The sequence below is a fragment of the Apodemus sylvaticus genome, chromosome 9 (assembly GCF_947179515.1).
Source record: "Apodemus sylvaticus chromosome 9, mApoSyl1.1, whole genome shotgun sequence".
Lineage (NCBI taxonomy): Eukaryota > Metazoa > Chordata > Mammalia > Rodentia > Muridae > Apodemus > Apodemus sylvaticus.
The window spans coordinates 90,707,379-90,724,538 of NC_067480.1; the positions used below are offsets into that span (position 1 = coordinate 90,707,379).

Consider the following 17,160-nt stretch of genomic DNA (forward strand, 5'->3'; position numbering starts at 1 on the left):
TGACACTGAAAACAGGGTGAGTTGTGTGATTGGTTGTAGGAACACTTGCTGCATCTGGAAGATGCCCTAGTGATGGAGACTTTTAGATGCTGTTGGGAGCTACGCTGCATCCTGGACTTTTACCAAAAGGCAGTGAACGTGAGTGATCATGGTGTGTGTGTGTGTGTGTATGTGTGTGCTTGTTATTGTTGAGGTTTTTGTTTTTGTTTTTTTTTTTTTTTAACCTTTGAGGGTGAGCAAGATGGTTCAGCAGGCGAGGTTGCTTGCTGCAAACCTGATGACCTGACTTCAATCCCTGGAGACTACAGGGTGTGAGGACAGTTGTTTTCTGATCTCCACACTTATGCCATAGCAACAGGTATACACAATCTCTCTCTCTCTCTCTCTCTCTCTCTCTCTCTCTCTCTCTCTCTCTCTCTCTCTCATACACACACACACACACACACACACACACATGCATGAACATGCTCATGTGCACACACCCACAAATAAATGTGATGAATTTATGACTTTCACTTATTCTATGTGAGTTTATTCTAGCACTGTACAGAATGCAGAGGACTCCTGCTTTGATTTTCTGGACTCACTCTTGGCAGTGTGTTTCATTTTGAACAGGGATTTGGCTCTTCAAGCGTATCAATAGTTTTCTAGCAGTTTATTTCCTTACACATCTGTTATTTCTTTACTAACATACTTCCCCAAGCCCTCTTACAAAACACTAAACCATGGCGTTCCACATTTAAAAATGTAGATTCTTAAAACATGGTCATACGTTTTTGATTTTAGAGATTCCTTCTGCTTATGTCAAAATATATTTTATGAGAGGAAAAACATGCATTTGCAAGCATGATCTAAAAGCAGTTGCAGTTTCCTGCACTGAGTAGCCATAAAACTGGGTCTGTCAACAGCCAAGCTTGGGTTGGGGGGGCCTCAGTTGTTAGGAACGGAAACACTGGGGAGGGGGCAGTGTTTGTCCTCAGTTGTGTATGAAACCTATAAAGGTGAACATATCAGGTTCCAATGGACAGCTCTAACTCCATGGCCACACTGCTGGTTAAAAATCGGTGGATCACAAAACAAAACAAAAGCAAACACTGTGAGTGTGGACATGGACTTGTAGGGAGGAGGGGCTGAGGAGAGGAGGAGGAGGTGACAGGGATGTATTGTCAAAGAATGAAGCCAATTGATAAGAAAGAAATTGGATATTCATTAAAAAAAAAAAAAAACCTATAGCTCTGTGTCTTAGTCAGGGTTTCTATTCCTACACAAACATCATGACCAAGAAGCAAGTTGGGGAGGAAAGGGTTTATTGAGCTTACACTTCCATGTTGCAGTTCATCACAAAAGGAAGTCAGGACTGGAACTCAAGCAGATCAGGAAGCAGGAGCTGGTGCAGAGGCCATGGAGGGATGTTTCTTACTGGCTTGCTCCCCCTGGCTTGCTCAGCTTGCTCTCTTATAGAACCCAAGAGCACCAGCCCAAAGGTGGAACCACCCTCAAGGGGCCCTCACCACTTGATCATTAATTGAGCAAATGCCCCACAGCTGGATCTCATGGAGGCACTTCCCCAACTGAAACTCCTTTCTCTGTGATAATTCCAGCCTGTGTCAAGTTGACACATGAAACTAGCCAGTACACTCTGCAAATGTAACTTTGCAAGGAAATTTCTGGATATTTTCTAAGCACAGTTTTTACTTTGGGGTGCTGTGTAATCATGTGAGTGTCCCGACCTGCAGCACAGTCAACAGGGTTCCTGGAGCTACCTAGGAAAAGAGCGAGAGGGGGGATCAAGAAACACAAAGAGGCGGACAGCAAATCAGTATTCCAATCAAGCTGTCAATCTTTAATTTTCACACAAGGCTTTATAAAGGCAAGCAAGCAGGTGTGGGGAGGGGTGAAGGGGGAAAGTCATTGTATTCGGGGAACAATCTCAGGGGGCTAGCATCATATCTCAGGAACAGTTTCTCAGCATTGTCTTTCAGGATCTCAGCGAAGATTTGGCAGGTGCAGTAAGAACTTGGCATCATATTTGATCATGAGGAGGTAAAGTGGAAAGGAGTTGCTATGGTAACCTAACCACAGGTGAGCTTTGTTCTAGCCCACTCTGGTGAGCTCTGTATGTACTGACCATCTAGCTTACTTGGCTAATCTTTAAACTAGTACATTTCCTTCTAAAGGCAGCCTAGAGAAAGCAAGCTGGAAATGGCTGAGAGGAGGGGGTTTTAGTTCTCTGTGAGAATGGCTCCTGGCATGTGAGAGCTGTGTAACCATTTCTGGCTGAGTCAGGACCTTGAGAGTGCTGCTTCCAGTTGGCCCCCTTGTGTTTCTCTTCAAGACATGAGTGTCCCGGAGCCATTGGCTTTCATTATCAGGTTCGTTGCTGTGTCCCTCTTTCCGCACAGCTGAGACAGAGCATCGGTCAGATTCCCTTGACTGGAATTAAAGAACATGTTTCTATCCATCACCAAATCCCTCACAGAAGTCCACATGCATACACTCACACATACGACACATATAAAACTAAAGTACTGTTTACAAAAAACTCCATCAAAACCAGTGTTGTAAAGGCTTGAGAGATGGGTCGGCAAGACCACTGGCTGCCCTTCCAGAGCACCCAGCACCCCCATGTGGATGCAATGACCTGTATGTTCAGTTCCAGGGGGATCCAATATCCTCTTTTGGGTTCCTTGAGCACCAGGCTCACATATGATACACAGACCTCCATACAGGAGACTCATACACATAGAATAAAACCATTGAAAAACTAGCTTTGCAGATCTTCCTGCCTCTGATCGCAGTGTATGTGAGACATCAGTCTGAGGCACAAGGATCAGAATGCTCTGCCCCCCTGGCCCGGCAATGTGTATTGTAAACAGAAAGGAAGCCACACAGAGTGAGCAGAGGACAGGAGAGCACCTCCCATTACGAGGCAGGTCTGTTTTGCTTGAAGCCGGGTGGCTGAATCTTGCCTTCAGGGGTAGGTTGCAATCTCATTATACATCAAGTGAGACTTCAGCTCTCTACATATGGTTCGTTAATTGAAACAAGTTATTTTCACGTGTGGGGAGGAGAGACGCTCCTGCATCCTGACTGGGTGAAGAACAGAGATGAGACGCCTGCCCCCACTCTCTCCTCTGTTGTTATCTATTGACCCAGTTTACCTTCTGTCTAGTCAAGAGCAGGGCTTTGGACTCCTAAATTTGCATAGGATTGCACTGAATATTTATTTATTCTTTTCTATTTCACTATAGTAGTTTAGTGAGGTCTAAATCACAATAGGTAATAAAATTTAGACTTTCTTTTTTTTTAAAGACAGGGTCTCACTATGCTTCCCTACCTGCTGTGAGACTCACATTATAGACCAGGCTGAATCCTGGACTTTTGGGTTAAATATGATTTTGAGTTGCTAGTACAACCCCACATATTAGACACTAATCTCACTAATTCTTCTAAGGTAAAATGCTGGCAGATTTGTGGGTTTGGCCAGTATATGACTGATATTTACCAAATGTTATCTTTAGCCCATTTATCCACACTGCTAGGAAGTGAGTGCAAGAATATCCCCCCTTTCCCAAACCACAAAGCAAAAATACAACCTCCAGGATCAGCACACCGGTTTCTGGCATGAGCAGGGAATTAGCAGCTAGGTTTGGAATTTGAATCTTTGAGCTGCATTGAACCCAGTCTGAGGCCTGCTTTGACTCCAGTGTGGATTAACAGCCAAGGAGCCGAAGAGTGGATGCTGTCTCCTTATCCATGACATCAGTGGTAGCCAATGGTTCCCAGGGCTTCAGTCTCTGAGTCTCCCAAATCTGCCCTTGTTTTACTGCTGCCCACTGGGCGTGAACTGCATGTCCATAAGTGCACAGTGTGTAAGGTGGTCTTTGCTTCTTGCTTCTCTTTACACAGTTCCATTACCTACAACGTAGAGGTAGCAACGAATATGGCCGTGCACCTGATAACATTTCAACCCATGACGAGCCCCATGATTGAGAGTGGTACTGAATGATTAGGATGGAGATGAATGCTTTTGATGAGCTAATACAATACAGCCACTGTAAATCAAAATATAAGCACATTAGGCACAGATTTGTGGTAGTCTTAGTGTAAATAGATCCACCAAACTTTTTATTAAAATATAGAGTGTACAATCATGTACCATCCTGAACACATTGAATTTTATAGATTTGTTTTGAACTTACATATGTTTGAGTTGTTTTGCCTCCTTGGATGTCTGAATGCCACAGCTGTGGTTGGTGCTCACAGAAGCTGCAAGGGGGGGGCACAGGGGAACTGCAGACCCAGTCATACGTTGCCATGGGGGTGCTGGGCACTGAACCTGATCTTCTGCAAGAGCAACAGCTGAGCCGTCACTCCAGTCCTCCAAAGGATGTTTAAAAGATATATTTTTAAAAATCATGTCAACATGTCTAAATTATGTGTCCCTTCGTATCTCTGTGTGGGGCTATGTGTATCTGAGTGCTGGAGACGGCAGGGATCTGAGCTATCAGATGCTTCTGAAACTGGAATCATGGGTGGTTACAAGCTGTTGTATGTAGGTGCTGGGATCCAAACGCAGATCCTCTGTAGGAGCAGAATGTGCTCTGAACTGCTGAGCTGTATCTCCAGCCCCAATTCCTAATATTGGGTAAAGACAGTAAGCAACTGGCTTTGGTATATGTATTTGCTATATAATACATTGTTCATTGTTATTTAAGGTGTAATTTTGCTTGTAAAAAAAAATAAAGCTAATTGTGGTGAGTTTGCTAGCATTTGCCTCAGACATCTTTTCTTAATTTCATCTCCATTGAATGTATCAAGAGGTCCTGTGCAATCTCTGACCTCCTCCGCTTAGGTTTCAAAAGTATACTCCATGATGTTCATACGAGGAAGGAAAGGAAAATTTCTTAGCAGTTGTCTTGACCTTTAGTGATGCCTGTTGAGAGCTCACCAGGCTTCCACATAGACTAGTGAGAAATACAAGAAGCCGCAGACAAGCACTGAGGGGCGTCATTAGGAGTTTTAAAATAAATATTGCTTCTTCATCTTTCTCATCACACCAATCCTCATACGCCTGTTCCTACTGCAACCTCTCACCCAAGAGCCTGCCAAGCACGGCCATTTCTCATCCCAGGGATGAATGAGCCTTGTTTGATCAAATCTCAGCATGGTTACTAATAGGTTCATACCAAGGAAGGCATTTCAGAAACTCTCGAGAACCTACCATAAAGAAGACACAGAGTGCTTCAGTAGAGTCGACACTGCTAAGCCATGCATTTATGCCTGCATGGTTTGATACATGGGCAAGCAGGATTGTTGCTGCTGACAGGGCAGAATGAAGTGCATCTGATCACTCTTGGCAGTACCTACTTTACAGATGGACCCTGATAGGAACAGCTTAAGTTAGTCTAAAAAGTGACCATAACCAATGCCTTTCATATATTAAAGGGAAGGAAATTTTTTACCTCAGGATCTCTCTAGACTCTAGGAGGCATGGCGATTTGAGATCCTTATTTAAATGAGATTTAAACAAAGCATAAAATAATTTATGCATATTAGTCTGGAATTAGAACTGTAATGATTAAATAAATATTTAATGGAATTACCCAATTACTACTTTTGTGAGGCCGTAGATTCAGTTGAGTAGTAGTACTTGGTTAGCATGTATATTGTGCAGACTTTTATTGCACGGCCTGTTTAAAAAAAAAAAAACGCAAAAGAAAAAACAGAAGTTTAATCCCAGCACTTAGGAGGCAGAGGCAGGCAGATTTCTGAGTTCGAGGCCAGCCTGGTCTACAGAGTGAGTTCCAGGATAGCCAAGGCTACACAGAGAAACCCTGTCTTGAAAAAACAAAAAACAAAACAAAACAAAGACAGAAGCATTGCTACCTAGTGAGGTGTGAAAATCAGCTGGTTATTTACAACATCATAGCAATGTTTTACAAAGGTACATGGATAGAATTAAAAATAACACATGTGTGGTATATATTATGTAGCCATAGACAGAAGTGAAATACATGTTCCAACAATGGCAGTTCTTGAAGACATTACACTAAGTGAGAGAAGCTAGGACAGTCCTGTATTATATTCTGTTTCTATGAATTGCCAGAAAAAAGAAATCTATGGATACTCCTGGAAACAGAAAACACCTGCTGAACTGACAAATGGCCAAGACGCTGTTCTGGAACTAAATAGGAATGATGATTTATCAACAGGGTAAATGTGCCAAATACCACTCTGTCCTCATTGCTTAAAACTGTGTGTAATGTTTCGTGAATTTTACCTTAAAAAAAAAACTCCCAGAAAGAAAAGATTAAAAAGGTATGTAGACCTTTTAAAATATGGCTCAGAAAAAAAAAAATTAAGAAAGAACAGTGTTATAGAAATGGAAAGAATAGCATTACATGATCCACGCGTATTCATGTGGAAGACCTTCCTTTAGGTTATTACAGGGAAGGAGAGTGGATGAGAACACAGATCCTTTCCAGATCTCACACCTTCATTGCCAAGGACTGACCCAGCCGGGGGAGTCACGACCGGGGAAAATCAGGGCTTTGGATTCAGGAAGGCACGGGTTCGGCGAGATGACAGACAGACACACCAGAGAGCGGTTTGAATCTGCTGCAACTTTACTTTTTAGTCAGGCATATTTATAATACATTGAGGAGATCGAGGCTGGCACACCTCCAGAAACACTCAAACAATTGCTAAACAAGGTACATTTCCATCTTAATTAGAACAGCAAGTAGACATGAGATGATACCCACAGGAACTCTTACTCTGTGAACCATGATCAAAAGCAAACTATGATCATGAACCTCAGACATATAGTGTTCGATTCTAACTTGTGGTTACTTATTAAAGTTGTGTTAATAATCAACAGGAGAACTTGGGCCTTCAGACCAATTTGTATGCTTAAAGCCTTCTTCTGTCATCAAAAGTCAAAATGCTTTAAAAATGAACACATATACATTACAAGAGCCTTCTCTACTGCCTTGGACAGCAAACACCATGGTGGTCTGGCTCAAGCTAATCTATGTCCATAATCTCAAGAAAATTATAGGACCTTCTAACTTTCAATGATTTTTATCCATCTATTACCTTCTTATCATAAGTACCTGTATAAAGCAATAGCTCATCAGTAGTCCTATACTTTTTCATATTGTTTTTCTTCCTGCTACAAACTATTCACCATTACCTTTACTAAGGCTAGTAATAAAGATGGACCCTGTTAAAGCATTCCAAGACTTTCTTTCACTAAGGTTCAACATGAGTTCATTGAGTTTAGGACTGGAAGCGGTAGGCGTAATCGCCACAGCCTCTTTTTCCTTCCACTGGAATACCAAGTTCTCCTTTATCAATTAACCAGCTTGTAGGCTGGGATTGAGCTGTATAAAGAATTAAGAGTAGGAAGAAGAAAGACACAGTGCAAAACCCATAACCCAGGAAGCGCAATATCCTTAGAGATCATCAAGGCCTTTTCTTAGGCCAGAGGTGGGCACACTGCCAGGGACCTCCAGGGAATCTAGCCCCGAGGGGCATTTTTCTCCCCTCTGCATTAATGATGTACTGTCATGTCACACAGACGACACTGGAGTTGGTGTGGCACTTCATCCCAGGTCTGCCTTGGTCCTGCACTTGGCATCCATCTCTCAGCCCAGGCTGTTCCTGTGAGACACACCAATGCTCTCTGCACAGACTCTATATGCATGGGCCTTCCCCTCCTCAGCTTCATCTGTGGGCACTGGCCACTTCATCTTATTCCTGTGTTTTCATCTTATCTACTGAGAGATCGCTGTGAGTTGGCATCTGATACACTGTCATCCCTTAGATGGTATAAGACCATCTAATACTATAATAATTTAATGTACAGGACAGGAATAAGAATGACTGGAAATTAATGTCTTTAAGGTATCTTTGTGGCTACAGGAGAGATGGTTCAATGTAACAGCACTGACTGCTCTTCCAGAAGACCTGAGTTTGATTCCCAGCACCCATGTGGCTATCCAAAACGCCAGTCCAGGGAGATCGGATGACCTCTTGTTTATGTGAGCACCAAAGATACAGGTAGTGCACAGAAATACCCTTAGACAAAACACCCATATATGTGAAATTAAGAGAGGAAAGATGTCTGTGGAAAATGGTATTGAGTTGTGTCTTCTCTAGCTCACCTTGTACACATCTCTGCTTCTATTGAGGTGCCTGCCACTAGATTGAAAGTGTTGTGTGGATTATTAAAGATGGACTCATATCAAGTTCCACAAATTAAGAACATCTGTAAAGAACTTTTTCCAAGTTCCATTCTTTTCACAAGATCCTAGGATTTGGACGTGGGCCTAACTTTTAGGGGGACACGTGATAAACTCAACTGACTCTACAATATAGTTGACAAAACCTGACAATTTATGAATCTGTGTGATGGAATATTTGGGGTTTTTAAAAGTACCATTCCTCTTTCATTTTTGTTAGAAATTATTGTGAACATTCTAAATTAATTTGGTGGTACTATGATCATATTTCGTGCCCATTTATAGGGACTTGACACACATCAAAGCTCGTTAGAGAAGCACTTGAAATGTATAATATAAAAATAATTCAAGACACAATAATTGAGAGAATTAAATAGTAGCCGAGGGTGGAGGAAACTGACTGAACACAGAGCACACCTTTTGGGGAGAAGGTAAAATCCAGGACACACATTCAATGTGAAGGTCAAGGAAAGCATCTCTTTTTAGCATAAGCACATTCCCACAATATTTGTGAGATATTAATAATCACTGTTTATCTAAAACTCAACTTGTTGTGGAGTCTGCTTAAATCCAATATAACTCAAACACCAGGTCAATGCAGTTGACAAAACATTATTGCAATCAAGCCACTACTGTTCTATCAGGGCCTAAGATTGGACTTGTGAGCTGAACTACGACCCTGAAGGGACGTTGTCCATCATATTTATGGGATGAAACCATAAAGAGATGGGGTGCTGGGTGGGTTATAGCATTGTCCAATCATGTTTTGACATAAGGGACTGAGCAAGGGAGTTTCCATCAATCAGGAATGGAGTTCATTCCTAGACCTGGGAAGAGATGGAGAAGTTGTCCTTGAGAGGTCTGGACTCAGACAACTATTTTCTTACAACAGAAACTGTTCAGCTATTGGGAAGTTCCCAGCTCCCTAGGGCCTGGCACCTTGAATTTAATGTTTTTCTTATGATTAAATGGAATCTGAGACCAAACTGGTAGTACTTAGGATGAGGTTCTTCTGCTTGTTCCCAACAAGCTGTCTCTTCTGTACCTCTCTTGGTGGTCCAGTCTACAGAACTACTCCCTGGTGCCAGCAGAGTTCTCTTTATAGCATCTCCCAGCTGGGATTTCCCACTTGCTTTAGCCCATCCTTGTTGACAGTCAAAGAGTTAAATCTGGAACAGTTTCTTCCAGCTGTCCTTTGGCATTGAGGAAGAAACACATTAACCAACTCTTTAGCAACTCAGGCATGACTTTGCATTTTTCTTCTAATCCCTTATCTAAATTTCTGGCCTCTGAACACTCTGGGAGCAGCATTTCCATTATTGTATTGTCTCCCCTTAACTGGGAAGGGCTTATTCAAATTTATTAAGTAGCTTACAAAACAGCGGAAACTCTTACATATGGTGGAGCTGGCTTTTTAGAGGGAACAGCTTTTTAACAAGGTAAGTACTGAATCAAATCTATCACACACACACACACACACACACATCCTTTAGGTTCCTAGAAAATAATTTAGCACAAGAAAACATCTGTTATATACTGGCACGCAGACTAGGCATGCACATTCAGGACAATCTAAAAATTGTTGCATCCATTTCTGCTGGATACATTGTTACAGAGATGTAAACATGAAGGATTTAGATAAGGATTGAGGATTTAGTAAAGGATTGAGATATGAGAATTTAATGGTAAGAGACAAATTAACCTCATATGTAGACAATAGGAGGTAATAGCCTAGACAAACTGCAATTATGTAATTGCAATTTCTAAGAGAAGCAGAGGACTTAGTGGTACAGCTCTGATGCAGGGGGCCGGGCAGGGGGCGGGGCGGCTTCCCTGCTGCAAGTGCTATAGCTTTGATGGAAAAGGCTTCCCCTGTGGTAATAATGTTGCAGCTCTGAAGGGACCAGCATCCCTAGCATTTGGAAGCCAAGTACTACCACAGAGCCACGCTGCACAGCAAACCTCACACTGGAGATTTACTGGGAGGGATATAAGTAGGTGGCTGCCTCTGCTAGGGTGAGAACTGAACAGGAGAAAGGCTTAGATACAGCTTTTTTCAGGGAGGAATTTTTCAAGGTGGAGATTTCCACGATGATGATTAGTAAGACTATAAGTCCTAAGCTTAGAGCAAGCGTAGGGATTGGCACTCAGGAATTGGTAGGTTTTCGTGCTCAGGGATTGGTGGGTGTGGGTAGCTTTTGTCATCCTGAAGAGGGCTCATACCATTTACCCTACATCCCCTCATTATTATTATTATTATTATTATTATTATTATTTTGAACCAGGTGGTAGGGAGGGGGCAACATTTTCATTAGCCTACTTTCTTCTGATTGGGGGTGCCAACGTTAGGGAAAACTTGATCTTCACCATCCAGGTATAGTCTGTAGTCACAGGCCTCCAGCTCAGTAGCTAGGGGCTCGTCATATAATAGAAAAAAAAAGTCTGTTTAGAAATCTTTCAGATCTCTTGTAGAAGAAGTCTAGACAAGAAGGGACTTGTGAACTTCCAGACATAGGGGCTGGGTGGTAGTGCTCAGGGTGAGAGTATTATCACAGTCTGAGGAATCCAGTGTGTCCCTGAGGCGTTTAAAGCAGTCTGTGATACCAGAGAGAGGGGGGAGGGAGGAAGGGGAGAGAGAGAGAGAGAGAGAGAGAGAGAGAGAGAGAAAGAGAAAGGAAGAGAGAGAGAAAGAGAGAGAGAGAGAGAGAGAGAGAGAGAGAGAGAGAGAGAGAGAGAGAGAGGTGGGAGGAAGTAGAGGGGGTGGTGATTTTGGCAAGGTGCAGAGTCTGATAGGCCAATGGGTGAGGCCACAAATGGTGGCCATGAGTTTGACCCACAAGGGACTCAAAAACCAGCATTCTCCAAAGTGGCCAGCCATGGTGATATCTTGTAGCTGATCTGCAATTAGGACAGCCAAGATTTGTCCCATGGTATTTGTAGGACCAACGTGGGTAACCTCTTTAAGTTTCTGAGCACTTTTTTCAGTAACATTCCTTTTGATCACAGAGAAAACAGGAGTGAAAGAGAGATGGATTCAGAACTGAATTGGCCTTTGACAACCTTATAAAGCAATTCACCAACACTGTTAGGGAGGGCTGTTGGTTAGAGGGGAGGGCCTTTTGGAAAATCAGCATTTATATGTAAAAGCTACTCCTGACAGATGTAAATAGGAGACATAGAGAAGAAAAGAGCAAGTTTTGACACAAAAGATTTCTAGGTCTGTTGTTTGTGTGGTGACAGAAGTTGCCACCATTAAAAATTGACCATGGCAGTTTGGGCCATTGAATTGTAGCAAGGTTAAGCTGTGTGTAGTCACAGAGGGAAGCTTTAATAAAATTTGAGTCCATGGAGGAAGAGAAGAAGGATCACAAAATGAACTCTGAGAGAGGGAGTGTCTATAAGTTCCATATGGGTTCCACGTGGGAGCCGAGAGACAGGAGGAAGGGCTTAGGGAAGCTGTGGGGTTAGCAGGCTGCTCCAGAGGGGAAGAGGCAAGGGAAACAGGGAGAATTCCAATAGTGGGAGAGAAACAAAGTATCTTACTAACTTGCCCAATTAGTAGGGCTCCGGAGTAGCAGCTCCAGGAGCCAGAGACCAGAGACTTAAACAGTAGGTGGGGAGAGATGGATAGTTAGTGAAGGTAGAGAGAGAAAGTGACTGAAGAGGCAGACTCTAGGAATTGGAAACAGATAGGACATCAGAATCCAGAGGAAACAAATGATCCGCTCACACCTTAAGGGAGTCCATCATCATCTTGAGTCAGTTTGAAAGAATAAGACAGAGGCATGGTTGAAAGGTTAAGTATGGCATCCTCTACCTAGAAAGAGAGAACGCAGGAAGGGAGCATAGTTTGAGGACCCTTGTGTGTTAGGAGGTGTATAGTTGAGGGAAAGACAGTAATGGGTGATCTGAGGGGTAACCTTTTTTATTAGCATATAAACAGTTTGGCTATAGCCAAAAGCATCAAGATGCCCAGCATTGGACAGTATGATCATCTTTTTGATAAATATGCTATGGGAGCAAAAAAAAAAGGTCCCGGTAGGTAGCCAAGGACCACAAGGACTTATCCCTCCTTCTCTATGACACGGAGTAAGGAGGGGTGAGCCAAAATCTGAGGCCTGGGAAGCAGGTTTCTGAAGCTTACAGGAGGGATTAATGATGGGTGCGAGGAGGGACTTGTACGAGGGGCCCAAGAGCTGCCTTCTATAGGGGGAGGGTGAGAAGAGAGAAGGAAAGAATCCAAGAGCCCAAGAAGTTCGTCATCCCTAGGAAGGATGGAATTTTATCCTTGGTGGTGGAGACCATGAGAGAATGGATTAAGTGTTTTCTATCTAGGGTAATGACCTGGTGCATTAAGGTAATAATTAATCCCAGATAAAAATCCTGAGGGGTGAACATCTTAGATAGTGGGGTGACCTTAGATAGTGAGACCCTTTATCCCTGGCCAGAAACAAAGTTTTGTAAGGCATTGTCCTGGCTAATTTGCAGGGATGGACTATCAAGGAGATAATCAAGGTATCTTATAAGTTTGGGTTTAGGAAGAGACAAAGAGAAATGAGCCAGAGGCTAGAACTTGGCCAAATAGATGTGGGCTATCCCAGAACCCTGGGGTAGGGCAGAGGTGAGAACCCAGGTAAGTCAAAGAAAAGGCAAAGATATTTTGTGACTGAGGATCTAGAGGACTGGAAAAGAAGGTATCCTTGAGGTCTAAGATAGAAAAACAAGAGGTCCTTATAGGACTCATGGGGAGGGACAGCATAAGACACCAGTAGACTGTCTCTCATACCTAAAGACACCCGAGTCCCTATAAAACCGAACCCAGTAAGATTCAACCTATAAAACCGAACCCAGTAAGAGCAAACAAGGCTTAAAGATGGGGAAAGGACTGGAGAGATGGCTCAGAGGTTAAGAGAACTGCTCTTCCAAAGGTCCTGAGGTCAGTTCACAGCAACTACATGGTGGCTCACAACCATCTGTGATGGAATCTGATGCCCTCTTCTGGTGTGTCTGAAGATAGCTACAGTGTACGAATGTATATTAAATAAATAAACATATTTTTTAAAAAGATAGGAAAAAAATTGAGCTCTGGCAATAGAAGACAATGCAGGGAGCTGAGAGATGCACTAGCCAGCAATATATGAGAGAGAGAGAGAGAGAGAGAGAGAGAGAGAGAGAGAGAGAGAGAGAGAGAGAGATTTCAGGAAGACCATACAGAAACTTGGAGTGGAGAAAAGAGAAAGCTTGAATATAGGGAATGGGGAATCTCTATCCATTTCCCTTATGACTCACAGTATTTCTAGAGGTCCAGAGTAATATTGAGACCTAGAACATCATTAGGCAACATTTTGGACTGATTATCTAGGGGATAGATTATCTAAGGACAGATTCAATTGCAAAAGCAAATAAATTTGGAGCCCTTCAGGTCAGGTGCCCACGTGGAGAGGGTGGAGGTTTTCTAAAAGGCATCCCAAGGAGAAGGGAAAGGGTATGGAAGACACCGGCCCCGTCACTGCAGCCTGTGTTTGTGGGCATCCCCAGGATTCAGAGTCGTGGAGGAAGTCATGAGCCTTTGAGTGGGTCGGAACCGCTTAGGGGTTTAGCCTGGCTCAGCCTAAGCAGAGACTCATGCCTGGTCCTAGGGCTTTCATGGAGGCCAGACATGAGGATAAAATACCAAGTGTGAGGGAAGGGTCTGGAATGGGCTCTAGAGGATCTGTGGGATTACTGCCAGGGAGGTAGAAGAAGGGGGCAGGACAGGGCGAAATAGCCTGGTTGGACCTAAGAAAACTGCAGGATTGCAGTTCCAGAGGCAGGGAAAGGACAGGGTCAGGTAAAGGGGGGCAGCCATAGCCTTAACTACCATGCTGGGGATACCGCTGGGGGTACCATAGGAGTGTCAGGTGCTCGGCAATCACTTCCTCACACTCAGGAGAACTTTTATACCTAACCGAAGGGGGGTCTTACTGCATGGCTGCTGGTGGATGGGGTTCCAAGTGATTAGTGAGCCACAAGGTGAGCCTGCTGTTGCAGGTGGAATGGAGAGGAGGGTAGAGTCCCAGAGAGGCTTAGACCAGGAGAGCCTATCCGAGGCATAGCACCAATGCCAGTGTTACAGCTCTGAGGGAGGAGGCTTTCCCAATGGAGTTGTTACAGCTCTGATGGGGGGAGGTCCCCCCATGGAAGTGATACAGTTCTGCAGGAAAAGAATTCCCCTATGGGAACGTTGCCATTTTGAAGGGAATGGCATCCCAGCAGTAGGGAGTGTAGATATAACAGAAAGTCACACTGCCCATAAAAACTCACACAAGAGAGTACTTGGGAGAGATGCAAGAGGGTGGTGGCTGCCCCTGATCCAGGGTAGAAGCAGCAGGGAACTGAGCAAGAGGCAGATTTTAGTTAGGGTTTCTTAGGGTTGGAATATTCCAGTGTGGAGATTTCCAAGGTGGGGTTGGTACAATTTCAGGTCCTGAGAATGGTTCAAGCCCAGGGATTGGTGGAATTTCGTGGTTAGGGATTGGTGCATTTTATCACCTAGAAGTGGCCCAGACCGTTTACTCTACACTTAGGCTAGAGTTGCTTTTTGTCTAGAAGAAACCAATGTTCGAGTGTGCATGGTGATACTGAGGCAAGACAAAGAGATTTAGACACGAGGAAGAAAAAAGAGCTCCTCTCCCCTGCTGGCTGAGATTTAAGATTATGAATTATGTTTACAGTCAAAGCATGTGCCTTGATCATTGACCTTTTATGACTTGTATTCTATCTTATCAGTCTAAAAACTGGTACAAAGTGCCTTATAAACCACATACCAGTGGAAGATGTTGATAAACCACACACAATCGAGTGTATTGGGGAGGGGGGAAATCTCTGGATAAAAGTAAGCATGCCTAAATCTGTTGCCTAACCTTTAAATCCTGTAGATAATTATAACTACAACTCTAACACCACTATGTAGATAGAATTGTTGCTAACACAGTTCTATCTATGTATCTATGTATCTATTTATCTATGAATCTATGTATCTATGTATGTATGTATGTATGTATGTATGTATGTATGTATGTATCTATCTATCTATCTATCTGCCCATATTTGGGTATATACAATTATTCCTTTCTTTTTCAGAAAAGTAGAATCTATAGTAACTATATAAAGCAACTAAGTTCATGAAGATATTTTCAATCAGGTATATCACTATACTTGACCATATTTATTCCTGCTACCCTCTTACCCTCTCAGTTCTGCAGCTTTACTTCCTTGTCCCTAAATAGTTATCCTCCCCGCTCAATTTTCCTTTCTCTATTCCTCTCTTTCCATCCCTCCCTTCTTCTCCCTTGCCCCATCCCCGTATCTCTCTAGTTAAATGCATACCAAAACCATTTTTAGGCAGTGACTCTTCAGTTTCTTTCATTACATGTGCAAGGTATTCTGGCCGTGTTCAGTCCTCACTCCTTTCCTTTCTCTTTCCAACACCCTCTGCTTCTCCTCTCAGATACATCACCCACCCAACTGCCAGTCACCTCCTTGCTTTACTACCTACTGAGTCCAGTTAGTTTTGCCCAAATACAAATAGGTATAGAATCATCCGCTGGGTCTGAGAAAGTTACCAAGGGCATTCCCACTCCCCACCCTGCAAGGGAAGGTACTGCCCCTGCCTCATCTGCCATGAGCTATCAATAGCTCTTCAATGAGGGATGGATCACTGGAATCTCCTACCCCCAATACTAGAATTTTAACTGGCTTGATTTTGTGAGGGTAACCATGTGAGGGTAATGGCTGCTATGAGTTCAACTGTGCAATAACCACTTCATGTCAACAGGGCTGCACTTCACAGGCCCCCTCTCCCATGCTAGCTTTTAGGTTCTGTCTACCTGCTCTCCCATGATGTTTCCTGAACCATGAGTGGAAGGTGGGACCTTTTATAAATGAACTACAACTTTGGTTTATGGTGACATATCCTGAAATTCTTTTTTGGGACATAAGTCCCCAAATCGCAGCTTTCACTGAGTTGAATCTCTGAGTAAAATTCCTTGAGTTGTTAAGGCTGGCACCACTGAGCCACATTCTCTACTGCCTACAACAGTGTCATAAAACTATATAGGCTAGGAAAGTCCAAACTGAGATTTCTTGCTATAGAAACAATTCTAAATATCAGGAGTAGGATATCTTCATCTAGTCTTTGTCACTAACTGAGTGGCATCCTCTCTGTAAGATTCAAGCATCTCATAGCAGAGCACAAGAAAGGTGGGGACAGAGCTCTCTTAACATCATCATTACTGTCAGTTGTGTGACCTTTCCCAGAGATAGGAACAAGTATCTACTCACCCCAAATAGGGCGTCACTGACAAATGAAAGAAATTATTTCATCCACATCTGGCTTGGAGAACCATGGACTTGATTGGGTTACTTAATAGCAGCTGAATCAACGGCATTGGTAATGACTCAAAATCTGCCTCATACACATCCCTGCCTTGATTGTATAAAGCTACACTGAAGAAAATCCCTTCCCAGAAATTTTTCATTATTTTTATAACTATTGGGAGGGGCCTTTAGATTTCCTTAGCTTTCATAGACTTATATATTTAGTTTTTTCTCTTCATGAGACAGTGTTTTAATTCAGAGGAAATAGCTACTTAACACTGCCTGTTTTGACTTACCCTTTCCATGAAGGGCTATGCTCTCCATTTTAGGATGTTGAGAGGAATTCCTGGCCTTTACCATCCAAGGCTGTAAAATACCCTCAGACTATGGCATCCCAATAGGTCTCCCCAAACTCACCAGTGGGGAAGCAGCAGAAGCTCTGGCTGAGGAGCCCTCAAGGACCTGAGTTCTCAGAACTATGGATGTGAGGGACAAACTCCAGAGCATTTGGCAGGTAACTAGAATAGAGGTCATTAGAATGTGGACGTCAACA

At 43.2% G+C, this 17,160-nt stretch overlaps 1 protein-coding gene across 2 annotated transcripts in view; it reads left to right on the top strand.

Annotated features, from left to right (window-relative positions):
- Positions 1-17,160, top strand: part of LOC127692358 (glutathione S-transferase alpha-5) — a 65,667-nt gene that overhangs the window by 23,990 nt on the left and 24,517 nt on the right. The window contains exon 1 of one of the 2 annotated variants that reach the window (XM_052192620.1): positions 9,651-9,688. The exons of the other annotated variant lie outside the window; for it this stretch is intronic. The gene's annotated coding sequence lies outside the window, so the exon portion shown is untranslated. Of the gene's footprint in view, positions 1-9,650; positions 9,689-17,160 lie in introns of those variants that run through there. 2 annotated transcript variants of the gene reach the window in all.